The sequence below is a fragment of the Acinonyx jubatus genome, chromosome D4 (genome assembly GCF_027475565.1).
Source record: "Acinonyx jubatus isolate Ajub_Pintada_27869175 chromosome D4, VMU_Ajub_asm_v1.0, whole genome shotgun sequence".
NCBI classification, from domain to species: Eukaryota; Metazoa; Chordata; class Mammalia; order Carnivora; family Felidae; genus Acinonyx; species Acinonyx jubatus.
The window spans coordinates 31,879,974-31,897,913 of NC_069391.1; the positions used below are offsets into that span (position 1 = coordinate 31,879,974).

At 40.1% G+C, this 17,940-nt stretch overlaps 1 protein-coding gene across 1 annotated transcript in view; it reads right to left on the reverse strand.

Annotated features, from left to right (window-relative positions):
* STX17 (syntaxin 17) overlaps positions 1 to 6,253 on the reverse strand; it is a 60,893-nt gene extending 54,640 nt beyond the window's left edge. Inside the window, exon 1 of the mRNA XM_027039546.2 lies at positions 6,202 to 6,253. The gene's annotated coding sequence lies outside the window, so the exon portion shown is untranslated. The remainder of the gene's footprint in view (positions 1 to 6,201) is intronic.
* Between the last annotated feature and the right edge of the window lie 11,687 nt (positions 6,254 to 17,940).

Consider the following 17,940-nt stretch of genomic DNA (forward strand, 5'->3'; position numbering starts at 1 on the left):
AAATCCTGAAGTGTTGGTTATATAGACTATCTCATCGACTTAGTAACTTGGTTTTTATGTCTAAGCTTGAAAGCAAAAAAAGGAAAATCTCCACACATCAAAAATAAAGAGAGTTCAACAGCTACAGTAGTTAAGCGGGAATTGGAGATATACGGATAAGTTCATTGCCAAAAGAGTCCACAAAGCTAACAGGAAAATTCATAGCTACGGGACTAGACATAATAATCTAAAAAGGAAATTAAAGGGCATCTGGGTGGCTCAGTCAGTTAAGTAGCCCACTCCTGATTTCAGCTCAGGTCATGATCTCACAGTTCAAGAGTTTGAACCCCACATCGGGCTCTGCACTCACTGCACAAAGCCTGCTTTGGATACTCTGTCTCCCTCTTTGTGTCCCGCCCCCGCTCTCTTGCTCTTTCTCAAAATAAACATTAAAAATTTTTTTTAAGAAAATTAAAATAGGTACAGTTAAAAATATTCAAAGATACAAAGGAAGGAATAAAATATTTTTACAAGTTAGGTAATACTATGAGATCATATCAGGCTAACCTGAAAAACCAAGTACAAATTTGAAAAATAAAAACTTAAAATTAGGTTAAATAGTAAACTATGTAGCTGAAGAGAGAATTATTGATTGGAAGATATCAGTCAGAGGAATAAAGAGATGGAAAACATAAAAGATAAAATGAGAAGCTCAGTAACAAATAGGAGTCCCATAAAGGAAAAATAAAGAAAGTGGTGAAAATATTATTCAAAGCGAATATGCTGAAAGAAAACAAAAAGAGAGAATATGTTGAGAATTAAGATGCAAGACCTCAAACTGAAAATGTACATAAGCCCCAAGAAGCATACATTTAAAAAAAAAAAAAAATTGCCCCTTCCTCGCTCGCTCACTCTCTCAAAATAAAAAAATAATTTTTTTTTAAAAAAGAACTACTAAAAGGCACACTTTAATAATAAACCCAAAGGAGATGAATGGTGAGGAGCTATGATTATAATAAAGTATACTGTTACTGGGTGGATAAATGAATGAAAGAAAAAAGGATTTATTTTGAATAATAAAAATCTTTGCATGTAAATTATTATTTTTCTATAATGCATCTTTTATAGAAGCATAGTGTTACATTACATAGATGCTCCATAATTTAATCATCTGTTGCTGGCTATTTAGGTTGTTCCAATTTTCCACTATTGTAAACTACACTACAGCATAAGTACCCTTCTTACACATAAATCCATACTACCATCTATGATGGTTCTTCAAAATAACTAGAAATAGTATATGTGCACAAATTTTTTTTAAGTTTTGATACCACATGTCCCAAAGGTTGTGCCTATTTACATTCCCATTAGCAACATATCAAAATGCCCATTTATCCATATTCCCACCAATACATGGTGTGGTTCTCCTTAGACATTCAAAAATGGTAGGATTTATTTATTAGCCATTTGCACTCTTATGAATTGCCTACTAGTGCTATGTATCTATTCTACTACAGGGGATGTCTTTTTCTTATTATATTTAACATATAATAGACTCATAAATTATCAATTATTTGTCTCACAATGTTCCCAGTTTATCACATTGCTTGTGTTTTTCTCTACCATGCAGATTATGTACTATAGGAAGAAATCTTTACATCTACCACCATTCCTATTTTCTTACCATACCTGATACTCAATATATGCTGATGGAATAAAATATTTTTTCACATGTCTCTTCACCATTTCTAGTTCCATCACTCCAACAATGCAATATGCATAGCACCTTACAAGTGTCTTAATTGGCCTGCCTTTAGACTCTTTCCCCTCTTCCAGGTTTTTCCTCAGACTACCACCAATTAATAGAACTCAAACACCAACTGCAACATGCTACTCCTCTGAACAAAAACTTCCAAGAGTTCCCTATTATTTGAACAAAAAAATACAATGTTCATAAGTAGATAAACCCAATCTAAGTATTATCACCCAACCTCTACTTTTGGCATTGCAGTGATGCTCCCTCTGTCTAGATGTTCTTTTATATTCCACCTGCCTCTAAAATTTATGTATCATTTGATACACAACTCTAATGTTTCTGCTTTCCCTTCCACTAACCAGCTTATGGTGTACATAACAACCCTAATTATTAAATATTTGACTTGTTGGCACTGTTCCCCGATGCTATGATGATTTTTTTTTTCAGTTCCAAAAGTGATATTTCCAGGTTAGAGTTGTGCATGATTCTACCCTCAGCTTTCTGTGTCCAAGGAAAATCTGGTGCCTCATTAAAGCCATCTATCAGGGAAGACATTTTGCCCCAAGAACCTCCCTAGAGACTTTTCTAACTCTTGGTCTCCCTCTGGCCAATCTTTTTTTCCTTCTCGCCACCATTTCCATTTTTATAAAATTATAATAAAATGCTTATATAACACTAAAATAAGAATACAGTATAAACTTGGTTTGCAAGCATAATGCATTCCAGAAACATGCTTGGAGTCCAAAGCACTCCTATCAAAGCAAATTTCAAGAAACATTGGCTCAGTTGTGATCATGTGACATTCAGCACCATGTAGAAGTACTACTCCTATGGCAAAACACCAATCATTTATCAAGTCAACATTTGTTAGAAATGTTTGCTCATCTTGCAGAACACTCGCAGACCAAGTTACTTGCAATCCAAGGTTTTACTGTATAACATTCAAATAATTGCATAAATCATGATGTTATTAAAACAGAAAGTTGTCCAGCAGTGGCTCCAATCATAAAATAGCTCAAATAATCTTTGTAAGCTGCTAAAGGAAAGTCTTCATCCAATATACAAAGTGTGGGTTTATTTATTTTTTATTTTTATTTTATCTCTACGCTCAACGTGGGGCTCAAACTCACAACCCCGAGATCAAGAGTCACAGGCTCTACCAACTAAGCCAGCCAGGTACCCCCAAAATGTGGTTTTAAAATATAATTGAATAATAGGTAAAAGTGTATTTCAACATTTCTTGATGATCTCACAGTTCATGAGTTCAAGTCCCACATCTGGCTCTCTGCTGTCAGCACAGAGCCCACTTGGCATCCTCGGTACCTCCCTCCTCCCTGCCCCTCCCCGGCTTGCTCTCTCTCTCAAAAGTAAACACGCGGGATATTTGGGTGGCTCAGTTAATTGGGTGTCTGACTTTGGCTCAGGTCATGATCTTGTGGTTCTGTGTGTTCAGCCCCACATCAGGCTCTCTCCTGTCAACATGGAGCCCACTTCAGATCCTCTGTCTCCCTCTCTGCCCTTGCCTTGATCATACATGGCTCTCTCTCTCTCTCTCTCTCAAAAATAAACAAACAATAAAATAAACACTAAAAATACATTAAAAAAATTGGAACGTATTTCCAATATAATTAAGCCACAAAAATAAAAAATACATTTACATTAACATCACAACTGTGTAAAATATGCCTATAAAAGAGACAAAACACACAAAAATGCCTAACCTCCTAAACTTCTGTACAGTTGATTTCCTTGTAACATTTTTTTAAAAATGTAATGAAATATTTGGGGTGATAGAATTGTTCTGTATCATGAAGGTGGTGGTAGATATATAATCACATGCATTTGTCAAAGTTCACAGAACTATACACTACAAAGAATGAAACTTTGAAAATTAAAAAAGGAACACAAAATGTGGAGGAACACAAAATGGAACACATGCTATAAAAAAACAAAACTATTACCAACGAATAGCATAACCACACTGAAAGAAGTGGGGGAAGAAAATAATCTAGGTAACTGGACAACAATTTTTTTAAAGTTTTTATTTATTTATTTATTTATTTATTTGAGAAAGAGAGAGAGAGAGAGAGAGAGAATCCCAAGCAGGTTCTGTGCTGCCAGTGCAGAGCCTTACACAGTGCTCGATCCCACAAACCATGAGATCATGACCTGAGCAGAAATCAAGAGTCAGATGCTTAACCAACTGAGCTACCCAGCTGCCCATGGAAAAATATATTTTAAGAGGATACTAAAAGGCTGAAGACAAAAAGAACTACACACAACTATACTGTATGCTAATCAGTAAATTTGTTTTTTTATAGGAGTATGAGTAAGAAATCCTGAAAATCCTTGATGTGTATACTAGGACTGAACAAAGAAGAGAATATTTTCTGGAAGATGAAAGACACATGTCTTTCAAAGAAAGAATAGGGGCGCCTGGGCAGCTCAGTTGGTTGAGCATCCGACTTCAGCTCAGGTCATGATCTCCCAGTTTGTGAGTTTGAGCCCCACGTCGGGCTCTGTGCTAATGGCTCAGAGCCTGGATCCTGCTTCCGATTCTGTGTCTCCCTCTTTCTCTGCCCCTCCCCTGCTCATACTCTGTCTCTCTCTCTCTCTCAAAAATAAGTAAATATTTTTAAAAACGCTTTAAAATAATCACAGTAATAATCAATGAAGGCAACTTCCATCAATGGATGGTAAAGTCAGCAAGTGAAAAGTCTGAGGAAAAACAAGATACCTGCATAGTTTAGAAACTCTCCCATTACAAGGGAAAAGTAGTAAATTTACGTTAGAGAATCATAGCAGTCACCATCTTAACCAAGTGATCAATAATATCAAAAGCAGTGTCTCATAACATGAACCTCTCATATGAGGAACTGAGAAGGTACATCCACTTCCGTGGCATCAAAAAATGCACAGCTGTAATCTAATCATAAGAATATATCAGACAAAATCCAATTGAGGGACACTCTACAAAATAACTGACCAGGATTTTTCAAAAGTGTCAAGATGTGGAAAAACAAGAAAAGACTAATGAGCCACTCCGATTAAAAGCAATGTGGGATCTTATACTGGATCCCAGAACAGAAACAAAGTCCATTAGTATAAAAAAATTATGAAATCTGAAAAAAAAAAAGTGGTAGTTAGGTTAATAGAATTGTACTAATGATAACTTTTAAAATTTTGATTACCGTACTATAATATATAAGGTGTTAACATTTTTTTTTTTAAAAAGCTGTAAAGAACTTTTTTTTATTAAAAAAAAATTTTTTTTGAGACAGCACAAGCGGGGTAGGTGCAGAGAGGTGGGGTGGGGGTAGAGGGACAAAGGATCCTAAGCTGGCTCTGTGCTAACAGCAGAGAGCCCCATGCGAGGGCTCGAACTCGCTAACCCTGAGACCACGACCTGAGGCTCAACTGACTGAGCCACCCAGGCGCCCTGAAAACTCTATTCTTTTGAAACTTCTCTGTAATTGTAAAATTATTTCAAAATAAATAGACTTCTTAAAAAATGTATTAACTGATGTTTCACATGGGCCAACTGACATTAATAAGTCAAGAGCTGCCCTAATACTTGTGGAGGCGGGGGTGCCAGGTGCTCTGCAACCGATCCTTGGGTGCTTACAACTATTATTACCTGCGTACCCTTAACACTCAGGTTTCCCGTGAGGAAAGAGTACTGGGAAGTTCACTAAATTACTTAAGAGGTTATTTAAAAGTGAATCAGCCCCAATTATCAAAAAAAACTCCAAAACTGCCGGCAACCTTCCGCCCCCCAAAAGCGATGAACACCGTCCTAGAGATCCCACAGGTCTTCCCACTGGTGGCCCCGAATGTTCTCAGGCACGTCCCCCCGAGACGGGGCACTGACTTGGGAAAGAAAAGTCATGGCCCCAAGTCCTCCCATATGGTCTCTTCTCTAAGCCCTCTGATTCTGAATTTATAAAGGAGGGAGTGAGATGCGGGACCTTCCAGAACCACCTTCCGATGTGGCTGACAGGAGGCTCCGATTTCTGGCTCCCCAGTCCTCCCCTCATTGCCCCCGAGCCTGGAGTCGCCTCTCGCTCGCTGTGTCGCCCCCGGCACCGCTGGGCCACAAACACCAGACGCCGCCACCTGGGAACGGATGCACGAGCGGTCTCGGGACCAAGGCGCCGGCGACCCTGCGACCCGGACGACCTAGGGCCCACACTGCGTCACGGGCAGATCAGGCGCAGGAAACTTTCCCACCCCGCGACCCCGGGAGGCCGCCAAGCTCGCCCTGTCGGCCGCCTCCCAACACCCGCTTCGAAGAGAGCTTCCAAAAACGAAACCGCCACTTCGTGGAGCCAGGAGGACCCCCAAAGCGCTCGCACTCCGGGCCTGATGCCGGGCCTCCCACCCGGCGCCTCTCGCGCGCGCGCGGGTTCAGCGCCCAGCCGGTCAGGGCCTGACGCCCCCGAAGCAGCCTCCCGCAAACCCCTTACCTCCCGCCGGGGCGCTCGAGGCCGGTTGGTGTGCACGGCGCAGGCGCGGGCGCGACGGGGCGGGGCGTCGTGATGGGCGGGCTGGGCTGGGCCACGCCCTCTCCCGGCCCTTTTGGGCCCAGTGGGGCGTGGCAAGGTCTCTGTAGCTGCTCCCAGCCGCAGGAATGATTTAAAAGAGTGGTCTTGGTTTACGTTGGGGGTTGTAACATTGGAGCCGGAACGAAAGAGACTCACAGTCGTTTTTTTAGGTCTCTTTGTTGTGTTATCAGTACGAGATAATTCATACTGCATAGCCTTCTACATTTTGCAAAGTTTTCCCGTCCATTTTCCTGTTTTAACACGGATTTTGGTGGGCTAGCCGCGTGTTCTAAGCTTTTTACACATGTAGAAACTGAAGCTCCTCCGAAAGGTTGTGCCTTCTCCCACTCATCCCCAAAACCCCTGTGAGGTGGACAGGACACGGTCTTAAAAAAACTGTAACAGGCACAGAAATTGAAGCTCAGACAAGTTGTGATTCCCTTCCCCCCACCAAAGCTGGTGGCGATCCTTATCCCAATTTCACAGATATGACGCTGAGGTTAAAGAGTTTTGAGTGACTCAATTCCAGTTAAGCCAGTTAGTGGCAGAGCTGGGACGCCCAACTTCGTTTCCCAATTACCCTCTCAAGCTCTTCCAGTTACCAGCTGCTACCAATGACCACGCAGATGGCTGGCTTTGAAGCCTGTCCGGGTCACATGCTCTGACTTCCAGACCCCGCCTCTTTTATGTGTTTGTGAATGTTCAGATGACTTGTTTAGAATGTATCCGCTGATAATTTCCTTAAAAGACATAAAGATGTTCAAGCCACAGCTCAGGAAACTCAGGTCTTACCGTCTTCCAGAGGAGTGGGAGTAGAGGTAGAATTTGTAGACAAAGGAAGATTAGGGGCCAGTGAGAAAGCCTTGAACTAAACTAGAACAAAAAAAAAAACTAAGCAATTTAGAGATTCTTTGTGGGTATAATGAATTCTGATGTTTGTTTGCTTTACTCTAGGAAGGAAAAGCTTATAAAATTTTAATTCTAAGGAGAAATATTAAAGTATTAAGCAATGCCATGGGAAAATGTTTTTCCAGCAAGGGTCAATTAAACAAGATCTTTTGAAGTAAACGTCGTTCAAAACAAAATAAGTCCTGAAAACCAACCTCAACCAGGGATTCAAGGATTCTGTATTTGAAACTTATGGGTTATTTTATGTATGTTTGCTAGAACATAGGTGTGTCAAGGTAGCAGGATAAAGCTTTTTAATCTAACAGCTTGTTAGTTTGATTTATAATCTCTAAAAATTTAAACACAGTGTGTGGAATTCTTTGTGTTCATTTAAAAGACTAAGAAAGTAATATATATTCACAATATGAACTAAGAAATCATTTTTTTAGTATCAGAGAGCAAGTATATGGAGAACCTGAGAATCAGATTTAGGGCAACAATATAGACTTCTGAGGTTATCTTCCCAGCCCAGTCCTTTTCTGGGAACTGCCTCTCCACCCCACCCCCACAGATCTACAAGCTGTTACTTATGAGCCTCTGGTAGCCATTTTGTACAAGCCTGAACCCATGCCCCTGACCATAGTGAATTGTTCTAGGAGCAGACATCTGACTCAAGCTGGAGCAGTAAGATACCTTTCCCAGGAATTTGGGTTTGGGACTAGGATTCTAGCCTCAGTCTGACTGGTTTCTAGAAAGGAGAAGATGCTCACAGCAGAGCTCCTGGTGGCTGTGTTTTTCACTCTATAGACTGGTGAATCAGAGGAAGCCATGATGCTCTTAGATACCATTTGTAATTGTGGAGAAATGAGTATAGGTATGTCCTAGTTCGTGGTGTTAAAAAAAAAAAAGTTTTTTTGCTTTTTTGTTTTTGTTTTTGTTTTTTTTTTCTCAAACCATGAATTATTGAAACATCTATTGCAGTTTTGAATGCGTTCTATTTCTTTGTGCATTCTACATTCCAATATCATTTATGATACCAATGTCATTTGGAACTGAGACAAAGAAAGGTTAAAAATAAAATAATAGTAGTTACCTTTGGGATGGCATTAACTGGGAGAGGGCATAAAGTAGCTTTCTGAAGTACTGGAAATGTTCTATATATTGACACGGTGTGACTACATATGTGAAAATTCATCAAGCTGTACACCTAAGATCTATGTACTTTATGTAAGTTATCCCATAATAAAAAAGGAAAATAAAGAGCTAGCAAGTCTTGATATAAAACAAACAAAACCTCTTACTTAGTAAACAAGGAAATCTATACTTTCTTAATATTATTTCTATTACCTCTCTGAGATAGTGGTGAATTAGCAACAGTAATCTCTACCCTTGTTAAAGCCCTTCATCCCTTTGAAAATAAAATAAAAAGCCATGAAAGAGATAGAGAGGGGAGGGAGGTGAAAGTGTCTAGATGTACAAAAAAGAAACAGAGTTTGGAGCACTTTCAAATCCCTCGTTCCAGGTGACTTTACTTTCTGTTTTACTGTCACCTGCCACTCCTGCCCCCACCCCCCCACCATCACCAGTCTGTTCGCTAGTCTATAATGTGTATTATAGTTATGGAGACCTTGTATCAAACCAAAGGGAGTAAACTCTGCAGGCAAACAGTAACTCTGGAATTCACTCATCAACTATTCACCATTTAGAAATTTGATAATCATTTTACATGTAGAATATCTTAAATGCCCAGACATCTGCCTAGAAACTTCCCTACCCCACTTTTCGTTCTTTTAAAATTACCTTCATTATTCTCAAAACTTGATGTGCCCAAGAATTATTGCATAAGGTAGTATTCATAAAACCACGCTTAATGGACCTTGTGGGCAATTTAAACAATTTTCAAGAGTAATTTTGACTCTAATTTTTGCTTTATTCACTGACTTTCATTCTTCATAGCCATACCCCTCTCTATCCAACTCACTCATCCTCCAAAGATGCAAATTTACATTTGCAATGAAAACTCAGTAAACATACTTAGCATTAGAATCATATTAAATGTTATTTAAACTTCAGCAATTTGCAAGGCACCTTGAATTTTATGGTACCTTACTTAATTATTATCATGAATGTCAGTTAATATCACACGGTAGATACACAGACAAGCAAATTGACACATATTCTGCATGGACCCAACCTTGCTTTCTGTCTCTCATTACTCCCCTTCACACATCCTGTGTTCTAACCAAATTAAACTCCTCAGTATTCTTCATCCCAGTCCTTTCCGCAGCCCTACACTGTGCCTTTCACCGGAGGTATTCTCCACCAATCACCCCTCCCTCTTTGCACATCCAAATCCAACTCATCTTTCCATGTTCATCCCAAATGTGACCCCTCTCAATATTTCTAGAATGTTTATTTTTATTTATTTTTTATAAGACTACTTTTTTAAAAGTTTATTTATTTTAAGAGCGCGAGAGAGAAAGAACAGAGGAGGGACAGAGAGAAAGCGAGAGAGAGACAGAATCCCAAGTAGGCTCTGCACTGTCAGCACAGAGCCTGATGCAGGGCTTGATCTCACACATGACCTAAGCCAAAATCAAGAGTTGGACTGAGCCACCTAGGTGCCCCTAGAATTTTTAGATTTAATGCCTGCCGCCTCCAAATATCTACCTTATGATCTGATCCTTTTTTTTTTTTTTGACACATCACTGTCTACCTTTTATTACAGTAATTTAGTATGTGTCTTGTTACCACCTCCAATGCTTTTCAACCTTTTCCTTATTGTGGCACAAATAGAAAATGGCATTTATAGAGCAAAAATAAGAAAGTTGCTCTTAGCTTCTGCCACTGGCCCAGCTGCAGTGGGAGCTGGGGAAGTTAACGCCTCTACACACCTAAAACACATTTAAGCACAGGGGGTGAGAAGTTGTCTTGTACCATTCCATGTTAGGACATAAGCTCCCTGATTCCACATTTGAGTGAAATCATTTGGTATTTGTCTTAGTCTGATTTATTTCACTTAGCATAATACCCTCTAGGTCCAAAACAAATGAATGAACAAACAAAGCAAAAGCAGACCTACAAATAGAGAACAAACTGACATTTGCCAGAGGGAAGGGGAAGGTGGAGGAATGGGCAAAATGGGTGAAAAGAAATGTGAGATATAGCTTCTAGTTATGGAATGAGTAGGTCACTGGGATAAGAAGGATAGCATAGGGAATATAGTCAGTGATATTATAACAGTGTTGTGTGGTAATAGATGGTTACTACACTGTGGTGAGCAAAGCATAATCTATAGAGATGTTGAATCACTATGTTGTACACCTGAAACTAATATAGCATTGTGTTTTGTGTAATGTAACATTCTGTCAACAATATTCAAATTAAAAATTTTTTTAAATTTTTTAAATTTTTTAAATGTTTATTTATTTTTGAGGAAGAGAGAGAGACACAATGCAAGCAGGGGAGGGGCAGAGAGAGAGGGAGACACAGAATCCAAAGCAGGCTTGAGGCTCTGAACTGTCAGCACAGAGCCCAATGCAGGGCTCAAACCCAGGGACCGCAAGATCATGACCTGAGAGGGGCGCCTGGGTGGCTCAGTTGGTTAAGCGGCCGACTTTGGCTCAGGTCATGATCTCGCGGTCCATGGGTTCGAGCCCCGCGTTGGGCTCTGTGCTGACAGCTCAGAGCCTGGAGCCTGTTTCAGATTCTGTGTCTCCCTCTCTCTGTTCATGCTCTGTCTCTCCCTGGCTCAAAAATAAATAAAACGTTAAAAAAAAAAAAAGATCATGACCTGAGATAAAGTCAGAGCACTTAACTGACTGAGCCACCCAGGTGCCACCAAAACAATCTTTTTTTTTTTTTTTTTTTTAAAGAATGTAAGCTCCCCAAGGGGAGGATCCATGTTTGCTTATCTACCCATATCTACCCATGGTATCTACCCATAGTTCCTAGTTCAATGCCTTGTACCTATAAGTGAATAATTGAATAAATAAATGACAATGCTCTTTAAGTTTGCTTTTACAGAGTTCTGAGGGCTTCCAGTTGTGTCAAGAACTTGAAACTCATCACTCCTATCCTTAAAATAAGAACAAAGTGGAACAAACATAAACATCAGTGACTTTTCTTGGACCCATCAGAGAACTGAGGTTGCAGGGCATTTGCCTGCCAAAATCTGGAGAGAGACAGGTAAGTACAGAGAATCACAGGCAACATCAGCTTACCTGGGACGGAAGCCTTGGAACATCTGAAGCTGGTAGGAACATCTAAATGGTAACTTCAACAAAATGTTAGTAGTGACATGTGGACTGTGTGACAGTGAGAAACTCCTGGGGGCTGCAGTCTTTGGGGAAACCAATACTTTCATGGGTTTTACCTCTATGAACCTCACCAAGTTCTAAAGGGGAAGAGAGAGCCAAGAAAAAAAAATCTTCATGTTTCTGGCAGAAGAGAGGAAAATAAATCATTTTGAAATATACCCAGAGCCTTCTACATAAGAAAGCCCTACTCTGCACAGGAAAAGACTTAGCTAGAGACATATTTATGGGAGGGGTGGGGTGGAGGGGAGGGAAGGAATGAGAAGTTACCTAGCCCCACTTGTCTTAGCCTTCAAGTCTCTCCTAAGGGGGTGGAGGGGTGGGGGAGGGGTTAAGAAACACTTGTGAAAGTCATAGCCCACCAAAAGATGAAACTTAATCATAGGACTATAGGATGTTTCCCTTCCCCGTGCTCCTTACCACCACCCTAACACTCCAATATAATAACAGTGGACTATAGTTGAAAGAACTGCAAGGTACATTCTCTATATAAGAAGTTTTTAGAAAAATCTGAAAAACAAAAATACTGGAAGAAATTGAAGCCTCTGATACCTACTGGTACAGCAGACATTAAACAGAGCTCAGTCCTAGCCAGATTAACACAAAGCCTCACACTAACTGCCTATTCACCTCAGTTCCTATTACCTGATACATTGTGTCTGGCTTTCAACAAAAAATTACAAAGCCTGTTAATAGGCAAAAAGAGAGAGACATAGTCTGAAGAGATAAAGCAAGGATCAGAACCAGACTCAGATATGACATAGATCTTGTAATTATCAGATAGGGAATTTAAAATAAGTATGATTTTTAAAAGTGTATTCATTTATTTATTTTGAGAGAGAGAAAGAAAAAGCATGAGCAGGGGAGGGGCAGAGAGAGAGAGAGAAACCCAAGTGGGCTCCATGCTGTCAGCTTAACCGGCTGAGCCACCCAGGTTGCCCCTAAAGTAAGTATGATTATTATGGCAAGGGGTTTAATGGTAAAAGCTGACAACATGAAAGAACAGATGGGTAATGTAACCAGGGAGATGGAAACTCTAGGAAAGAATAAAAAGAAAATGCCAGGGATAAAAAACACTGTAATGTAGATGACAAATGCCTTTGATGGGCTTGTCAGTAGACTGGACATGGTCCCGAGGAAAGAATCAGTGAGTATGAAAATATATCAATAGAAACCTCCCAAACTGAAATGCAAAGAAAAAAAAAATGAAAAAAGAACAGAATAAATTTGTGAGTCAATTTGAAAAGATGTAACATATATGTAATTGGAATGCCACAAGGAAAGGAGAAAGAGAATAAAGCAGAAGAAATATTTGAATAATGGCTTTTCCCCAAATTAGTGACAGACACTGACCCACAGATTTCAAGGAAGCTCAGAGAAAACCAAGCAAAATAAATGCCAAAAAGTTGACACCTAGGTATATCCAATTCCAAAAAAAAAAAAAAAAGGATAATGAGAAAATCTTGAAAGAAACCAGACAGAAAAAAAAACACCAACCTGTAGAGTACTGTTCTGTGAAAGGGAGGTGTATGCAAAATGACCTCCAAAGGCAGAAGGAGCCTAAAACAGAAGAAAGAGACCAAGTCCAACTTTATGAGAAATGTTTTATTAAGGAGACTTAGAACAGAAGCCTGTATTGAGTGCCCACAAGACAGGTGGATCTCAGCAATTCCACCTCCCTTAAAACTTCTTCTAACTTTGGCTCAAGTCATGATCTCACGGTTTGTGGGTTCGAGTCCCGTATCGGGCTCTGTACTGACAGCTAAGAGCATGGAGCCTGCTTGGGATTCTGTGTCTCCCTCTCTGCCCCTCCCCCACTCACGCTCTCTCTCTCTCTCTCTCTCTCTCTCTCTCTCTCTCTCAAAAATAAATGAACATTAAAAAAATCAAAACAAAACAAGCATCATGGAGGATTTGTGCAAGATGGCATTAGTTTGGTTCACACAAGGACCAAGGAAAAGTTACATCAGAATTCTCAACAAAAACCGGGGCGCCTGGGTGGCGCAGTCGGTTAAGCGTCCGACTTCAGCCAGGTCACGATCTCGCGGTCCGTGAGTTCGAGCCCCGCGTCAGGCTCTGGGCTGATGGCTCAGAGCCTGGAGCCTGTTTCCGATTCTGTGTCTCCCTCTCTCTCTGCCCCTCCCCCGTTCATGCTCTGTCTCTCTCTGTCCCAAAAATAAATAAACGTTGAAAAAAAATTTAAAAAAGAATTCTCAACAAAAACCAAACAGTAAGAAGAGTGGAGTGAAATATCTAAAGTGTGGGAGGGGGAACAAAACAAACACAAACCTAGAATTTGATATTCAGCTAAATTATCCTTTATAAGTGAAGGAAAAATACTTCCTCACACCAGAAAACCAGAAAAAGAAGGAATTCAGTTCTAGCAGACCTGCTCCACAAGAAATGTTAAAAGAAGTTCTCCAGGGAAAAGGAAAATGATATAGATCATAAATTTGGATATACATAAAGAGAGAAGAGCCCAGGAGAAGGAATAAATTAAGTTAAAATAAAATCTTTGACTTTTCTTATTCTTCATGAGCTAATAGTTCAAAGTAATAGTAACAATGTATTGGGTAAAACCAATGGTAGCAAAATTTCAAGGGGCAGGAGGGAGGAATTGGGAATACTCTTGTTGGAAGGTACCTGCACTCTTCATAAAATGGTAATGAGGGAGCACAAGGCAAGCCGAGGGCAAAGTACAGGCTAGCATACTGTCCTCTCCCACCCCTCCCAGGTGGGATATGTGTGATATTCCCCAGGCTTTCCTGGCTGCCCAAGAACGAAGGAAAGGAAAGAAAACAAATGGTTAACTGAGAGAGATCACAGTCATCTATCAGTTTACAAATACCTTAGTAAATTACAAGAAAAAGGCAATCTTATGAATAGCCTAATCTCCAGACACCTATACACTCCGTTTCTTGGAACCCTTAATATTACCCTCCCTTCCATAGTTATGTGGGGAACAAAGGCAAGAAGGAAATGGCAGGTAAAATTAAATTTCCTTATAACCTGCAGCCCATTGACAAATACTTGAGGCAAATACAGAGTATAACATTTCTCCAGGAACCCCCTACCATCTTAAAGTTAATGCTTTACTAGAGGGAAGACAACCTTAGCTTGACAATAGCAAGACCTCAGGTATCTTAAGAGTCCTCTTTAGCATTCCAAAGTCCTTCTGGAGGTCTGCCTTTTGCCTTTACCTCTCCCAACTCCATAGTATATAATCAGTCACTCTTCACACCACCAGTGCAGCTATTCCTTCCGCCAGTCCTGTCCCCATGTTTTAATAAAATCACCTTTTTCTACCAAAGACATATTCAAGAATTCTTTCTCAGCCGTCAGCTCTGAACTCCCACCGTCACCCAAAACCTCATCAGCGGTATAGTGTTATTTGAAAGTATACTTAGATTAGTTGTGAATATACATTATAAACTCTAAATGAATCACTAAAAGAAGTTTAAAAAGAAATATTATTGATATACTAGAGAAGGCAGGAAGGGGTTAGGGGAGAAATAACAAAAGCAACAAATAGAAAATAGTTACAAACATGGGTAAATATCAAATCAACTGTATCAGTAACCACTTGAATATTAATGCTCTGACTACACCATTTTTTTTTTTTGTCAACGTGATAGTCAAAGTGAACAAAAAACAAGCCCCCACCATATGTTTTCTACACAAAACCCATCTTAAAATAAAGACACAGAAAGGTTAAAAGTAAAGGGATGGAGAAAGATGTACCATGCTAACACTAATGAAAAGAAACCAGGAGTAACTATATTAATTTCAGACAAAGCAGATTTTGCAGCAAGGAAAATTAACAGTGATAAAAAGGATCACACTACATAATGGTAAAGAGGTTAATTTTCCAAAAAGACATAACAATCCTTAATGTGTGCATGAAACAACACAGCATCGAAATTCACGAGGCAAAAGCTGATAGACTGCAGGGAGAAAAAAGTGCCTCACAAATAGAGTATGAGAACAACATGCGTTAGGTTCATGAAAGTTGCTATTTCTTCCAGGGGCAGCAGGATTGTCATAGAACTAAGAGAATTTAACAATAGGGCAGAATGATTTCCAAGATACCAAATATTTCTAGATTCCTGATAGAGAAACTGCCGGGGCTCTCTTTTACAGGATTATAGAATCTATCTTCAATCCTTTGACAACTGACACTCTCACCAGTAAACCTTTTAATCCTCCAACTAGTGAAATACATTTAAGGAATTGGAAATCAACAAAATTCACAAAGAGCCCCACCCTCCCTCTTCTCTGCCCAGCAAGCCCCCAAATCCCATTGTCACAGCCTGCAGGGGATTTTTTTCCCCTTCTGTAGGCCTCCATGGACTGCAGGGGCTTTTGAGTGGTATTTATATTTCCTCCAGCCAAAGACAAATTAACTTTAATATTTCTTTGGCAGATTATTACCAAAGAAAGAAATATTGCTTCCTTCATGGAAATAAATTGATAGGTTCAGCAACTCATTTTGCTTGCATAAGTGAGCACTTCAGAAGAGAAATGTTTAAAACCTGAGTGAAATGGGTTTAAATATGGAAAAAATTTCCTGAGTCCCTGTACTTAAACCTTAAAGGACATGATGGCTAAGTTTAAATCTTTCCAACATCTGGTAAGTGCTTTCCCATTCATTCAATCAGTCAGTCTATATGGCCAACAAACCAGCTACTATGTCTCATCCTGCTGATTGAAGGTCTAAAGATTCCATTCTTGTCTTCTAGGGACTCACAGTCTGGAGGGAGAGACAGACATGTCAATAAATACAATACGATTGACAAGCACTGTTATTAGCTATCCTTAAAAAGTGCTATAGAAAGAAGTACAGAGAAGATTACTTCAGAGTTTGGTCAATACATAGGAATAATCAGTGAAGGGTTGAAAGAACATTCTGAACAGAAAGAACAATGTAAAAGGCACAAATAATGCAACAGATATATATTCAGGTTTCCAAAGTAGTGTGGTCAGATAAGCAGACAGAAGGTTGCAAAAGCCAAGATGAGTAACTACCTCAGATGTATTTATCAAAGTTCATGTTGGGGCACCTGGGTGGCTCGGTCAGTTAAGGGACTTCAGCTCAGGTCATGATCTCACGGTTCATGAGTTCCAGCCCCGCAATGGGCTCTGTGCTGGCAGCTCAGAGCTTGGAGCCTGCTTCAGATTCTGTGTCTCCCTCTCTCTCTGCCCCTCCCCCACTCCCTCTCTGTCTCTCAAAAAATAAATGTGTTAAAAAAGCAAAGTTCATGTTGATCATGTTCCTATTTGTTTCCGATCTGGTCATGGCACTATTTAATATTAAACCTGTGCTGTGGCCCCCTCCAACTAAGACACACATGGAAATTCACACAACACCTACCAATTCCTTGTGGGAGACTCTGAGGCCCTCCAAGTTTTAATTTAAATGTCCAGCCTCCTAGCCCACATTTTCTGAAGTTCTACCAGAGTTCTTGTAATTCCCTAATATCCCATCCACTTTCTGGCTTCCATGTCTTTGCTGAAACTGTTCCTCCCTTTGAAATGCTTTCTGCCTCCTTTCCATTGATCAAAATTTTACCCCCCTCTGAAGACCCATCTCAAATCCCCTTCTCTCCCCAAAACACTTCCCTATTTCCCCAGCCTGTGCTCTACAGTACCTCAATTTAATTTTGCTCTGCTGTAGAGTTGTTCACATGTCTGTCTTTCCAACTAGAGCACAACTTGTCAAGGGCAGATGCCTTGTGTTATTTATTGTGTGTTCACAGCTGGTGGCCTGGAATGTAGCACTGGATAAATATTTAGATGATGTTGTGTGTCTCATTGCCTTTGTAATCTCATTGGGTTCTTCTCCAGAGCTTCTCCAGTGGGGCATACCTTCTGAAGCTAAGTTTGTTAGGGTGAGATCAGAGAAATAACCAGAAAACCACCTGATGCACAGATTCCTTGATGGCACAACAAGGCCACTTGGGGACCTTTAAAAATATACAGTTGGGGTGCCTGGGTGGCTCAGTCAGCTAAGCCTCTGGCTTCAGCTCAGGTCATGATCTCTCTGCTCATGAGTTCGAGCCCCTCATCTGGCTGGCTGCTGACATCTTGGAGCCTGGAGCCTGCTTTGGATTCTGTGTGTGTGTGTGTGTGTGTGTGTGTGTGTCTCTCTCTCTCTCTCTGCCCCTACCCAACTCATGTTCTCTCTCTTTCTCTCTCAAAAATAAATAAACATTAAAAAAAAAAAAGTTGCCTGGGCTCTACCTTTAGAGATCCCAATTTAATTGTTCCTAAGTGGAAACCAGTCATCTTAAAGTTCTGTAGGTAATTCTAAAGTGCAGTCAGTTTTGAAAACCACAGACCTAAGAGGGTAGAAAATAGTATCCAGGCCCCATATATGAATTAGAATAATTTCAAAATCACTTTCTCAAAAGCTGATGCTTTCCCCCAGGAAAACATAGCTAAAAGAATGGAGGCCACA